The sequence below is a fragment of the Rhinopithecus bieti genome, unplaced genomic scaffold (assembly GCF_001698545.2).
Source record: "Rhinopithecus bieti isolate Rb0 unplaced genomic scaffold, ASM169854v2 scaffold_33891, whole genome shotgun sequence".
Taxonomy (NCBI): Eukaryota; Metazoa; Chordata; class Mammalia; order Primates; family Cercopithecidae; genus Rhinopithecus; species Rhinopithecus bieti.
In genome coordinates, this window is record NW_016814426.1 from 62,799 (window position 1) to 68,145 (window position 5,347).

Sequence of the window (5,347 nt, forward strand, 5' to 3'; positions counted from 1 at the left end):
CTTTCACATGATCATGACAACTTAAGAAATTTTTTTTTTTTTTCAGCTTTTAGCAGTCTGTTCACTTAATTTTGAGGTTTCCCACTGTATTCTTACAAGGGCAGGTAGGCTCTTCTTTGTGGATTATGTGTTGTAACACAAGGGAACTAAGCAAAGAAGAGGAGGGATATGCGGAATGCTTCCTAGAGACATCAGACAAAGGCTATTTGGTTGTACTTGTTCTGCTGACTTTGTTTTTACATCTAGGAGGTAATTTTTTATGTACTCCTGGCCATAGCTAAACTGAAGGGGTTAAGAAAGTGAACGTTTTAGCTACACAAGCAACAAAGGTAAAATTTCCACTTGAACTTGTCTTTAGCCTAACAATGGTTCTCTTTCATTGAAATTGAAGAGAAGATAATAGCTCCTGTAAACTAGGAGCACCCACTTCTCAGTGGCTTCTCGAGCTTATCCTTCAGGGAGTTTGATATTTAATGTGGGAAGAGTTTTTTCATTGTTCATTATGGAATTTTAATCAGGTCGTTGCTTCTTTTTCCAAAATTCAATCTTCGCAGAGGCTTTATTTAACATGTAGTAGGATGATTTCTATTAATGTATGGTAGGGAACAAATACCTCAGTCAAATTGTTGACAGCAAGTTTATTTTTAACTCTATGTCTTGTATCATAAGATAATAGGCTATCTAAAATAGGGTAAACAGTGCAATTTTGACTGGAATGTAAAAATGGGAAGTTATTATGTTATACTTTGACAATAGGGATTGTTGGATAAAATAGTCTAATCCTATAAATAAGACCTACAGCAATGAACAGGTTGATTCAAAATGTAAAATAGGAAATATTTTGAGTTCAAAGGTTAGTTTTTTGCTTATTGAAGACAATATGGGTATAGAGTTCTAAAGAAACCTATAAAATGATTAACATGCTTATTTTAAATAATTCTTCTAAACCAATGTGATTGTTGCAATTAAATTTTGTTATTAAAATTCTGGGGACATGTGTTTTATAGTTCCATTTAAAATTATTTTCAAACTTTGGGCTTTAAAGAGTCTGGAGGTGAGTTTAGTTTACTACCTTAGACACAGGATACTTAAAGGGGTTAATTAGGATTAATTAGGATACTAATTAAAGCGGTTAATTAGATAGGCATGAGATTATAAACATAAAATGTACTACCCATTGCTGTTATCTAGACCCGATGAGACTTTGGAAACCACTACGTAATGAATTATATACAGCACATAAGCATTTTGCTTACAATATTAGCATATTATATCTATGTGCCAGTAAATGTGCTACTATATTGACATAGATCATTCACTCTTCATTATGACAGCTTTGAAGAGATAGCACTATTATCATCGTTTTATCCATGAGAGAATTAAAACTAAGAGAAGTTAGATAACTTGTACAGCTTACCTACTCACTGTCACTTGCACCTAAAAAGTTTAAGGGGTGCTTACAGTTCTATATAATAATTTGAAGAATACATGTAGATATATATCCATAATTTTAAGATAAGTTTCAATTTAACATTCTATTCTAACATCTTTTATTTCACCTTTTATATTTCTTTACTCCTGCTGCACATATTTTTGAACTTAGATTTTAATTCATTGACCCTTTAGCTACATAGAGAGCTTACCATTTACTTCTACGTCTATACCCATGATTGCTATTTACATTTGTACCAGTTATTTACCACTGCAGTAACAAATTACTCAAATTTAGTGACTTAAATCAACATAAATTTATTATTTTATGTTATTATGCATCTATCCTAGGTTTCAATGAGCTAAAATCGAGGTGTTGGCAAGGGAGTGACACTTTCTGAGGGTCCTAGAAGGTAATCCATTTTCTAATTTCAAAAGGCTGCCCACATTCCTTTGCTCATGGCCTCTTTCTGCCTTCTTCAAAACCAGCAAAGCTGGATCTCTCTGACCATTCTTTCATCATCACATTCTTCATTCTTTGAACAAAACTGGGAAACATTCTCCACATGTAAATATGTATTTAATTCGTTTGGACCACCTGAGAAAGCTATGATAACCTGTCTGTGAGTTCTGTTGAGTGTAACTGACTCATCTTTAGTCTAATAATGTTGTCTCTGCCAAAGCCTTCTCTTTTCTCTGAGGTGGAGTGAGGTGGCATGAGGGCACTGACATATGTGGCCCTCATCCTGGGAGAAATACTAGTTGACTGCTGGCAATGTCAACCATCTTTGAGTGATGAGCTAGCTCCCTTTATTTTATTCCACTCTATCCAGATAACATTCTAATTATAATTTGGCACCCCTTTTAGGTTTGCCCACCATGACAATGAGTTGGATCTACTAAGCATGTTTTCAGGTGCTCAGTGCGGGCAAGTAATCAATGATTTACACCAATACTCATTCTCATTTTATTGTTTTGTACCCATGATGTATTGATTATTAAGTAATTTGATCATCAACTGTGTACTTTAAGTTTTACTTGTACCAGTCTCTGTGAATATGGTTAATAAGAATGTGATTTAGAAAGAAGAATGCACCATACGAGCATTCTGACAATTCAGAATAGACTCTGGCTCATGATAGATTCACCTTGATAAAACCATTCTATGAAGACTTTGGGTCCATTAACTATGGGAAGTAATACTTAACACCCAAAATACAATACGAGTCAACAGTCTGAATTCGTTTATGATTTGAACTATATAATCATAATAAATGACTTGGCTTAACTTTAAAATACATTCCTTACTTAGAATTATGCAATCAGAAAAGTAGAAAAATCATAGAATGATAAAAGGTCGTAGTAAGAATGCTCTTAATACTCTAACTTCCTCCATTATTTTTTCCCACATTTGTATCACCTCGGGAACAGTTTTGAAGATTATAGTAAATGTGTCTGTTAAATATTTTTATAACTATTTTTTGTACCCTGCACTTATTCAAAAGATAGTATTTGCCTAAACGATAATCATTTTTAACCCCTCAAGAATCACAGAGGCAACAAAATAATTAGAATTACTTAACATTTATTTTGATTGTATAATGGAACTCAGGCATAACAAAATGTTATAAGAGAATGATAAATCAGTGTTCATCACACATCTATAGTATATATAATATTTATGCATTTGTTGTTATTGTTAATTATTTACAATTCTTTTAATCAGGCAAATCTGTTGCATTCCAGGATTTGAACTGTGGGTACTTTATGCTCTTGCAGAGATCAGATATCTGAAAACGTGTGCACAGAGAAAGACTCAAGTGGGCCACCTTCATCTTTTATGACCAAGCAGTAAAGAAGTTAAAACTTCCTATTTGTCTATAATGCTTTCTTTCTTTTCTCCACACACACAATTTGAATGATATTTTAAACATTTCTATCCTATTTTTCCCCCAAATCTTCTTCATTAATGGTTTATTGAAACTTCAAATCCATGAAACAGGCCTAAACAAAATTTTATACCAATTTTCATTTGAAAGCATGTGTATTATTTTGTAATTTGTGTCAGACGTCTCTTCTAGAAAAGCTTTTACAAAGGTCATTTTTTTTTTAATTACTCTTGCAAGAAAACAACTTAGGAAAGTTTGGAAAATAAATTTATTTGCAAATGAAAGGTCAAAGACAGTGGCACTGATTTTCAATGTGCTTGGAGAAATAGAAATCCTTAAAAGTGATAAAAGTTGATTGATATTTAAAGTGATTTCATTACTTCGTTTTAGAATTTGAAAATAACAATGTTTTATTTTGCTGTTTTCCTCCACATTTTTTGGTGCTAGGGAAAATTAGCATATTCAACTGTGGGTTTTTCCCATACATGAGACATAGAAATTGCATATTATTTAGTGTGGTTGCATAGTTAGTGTTCTACATTATTTATTCAGGTAAAGAATAGCTCTTAGGCTGCTTCCCTAATCAATTTAGTATGAGAACTGTGTTAGTCCATTGTCATGCTGCGGATAAAGACATACCTGAGATTGGGAGAAAAAAAGGTTTAATTCGATATACTGCTTTACATGGCTAGAGAGGCCTCAGAATCATGGCAGGAAGCAAGAGGCACTTCTTACCTGGTGGCAGCAAGAGAAAATGAGGAAGATGCAAAATCGGAAACCCCTGATAAACCCATCGGGTCTTGTGAGACTTATTCACTACCACAAGAATAGTGTGGGGGAAACCATCCCCATGACTAAAATTATCTCCCACTGGGTCCCTCCCATAACACATGGGAATTGTGGGAGTAAAATTCAAGGTGAGATTTGGGTGGCGACAAAGAACCAAACCATATCAAGAACTTTGCAGTTATAACTCAGATCTAATTTGAACCAAATCATAAAAAGTTATATAAGATGGTGTTATGCAGGAAAAACAGAAACAGAGAATACAATTATTGGTTATCTGATGTTATTCCACTAATACATTTAAGAGTATTCAGAGTTCAGCCTCTCAGAACATAATAAGCTATAAAACGATTATATTCAACATTTCTCAGATAGTCTACCTCAAATTTTTCTTTTTTTAAAAAAATGCATAAGGTAAGTATGAGGTTTTTTTTTTAATTATTCCAGTAAAAGTAAAATGTAATAGGAACTAAAATATAAGTTTTGGGTAACATGAAGTTGAATGACATTAGATACTAAAAGTGAGTTAGAATACAGACTGTCACAAATTTAAAATTAAGTCAGTTTTGTTTAGATGACTAACCCATATCAGGAGGGTGAAAAGTTCAAACTTTTGAAAATTAATGAAGTATTTATTAGTGAAAATCTTATTTTAGAGAGAGCAGTGAATTCCAATATAGTACTCCTCTGTCAGAGGATACAAAATGGAAAACAAAAGCTAGAATATTCTCTCTGTTGTAGGATTGGAAATTAAATTTGAGATATTGTGAATTTGGTTTTTGAGAGATAATATTTAAATAGATGGATAAATAGATTAGATAGACAGATATAGAAATAATTATAATTGTAAACCTCTATATGTGTGTTTCCTAATTATCTGTTCTTTGAGAAAATGAGAGAGCCAGGAACATAATTAGCACTGAAATCATGGACTCTAATTTTATTCTCCACTAGAAGGAATCAGGGTTCTTTAGAAGAATAGCTCAATGTATTTAAAATTATGTAATAAATATCTTAATATATAGATAGGTAGAAGAGAATGCTATTAAGTTAAAAAGACAACTAACAAATTTAGAAGAACTGTTGGAATTTAAAAATCAGCACCTGATAACTATTGGAATGATTATTGGTGGTACAAAATGTCAAGGAATGAATATACTGTGAGTAGAAGTTTCATACAAATTGAATACTGGATAGTCTCAAAATACTTTCCACAAAGCATTTTTTTTTTTTTTTTTTTT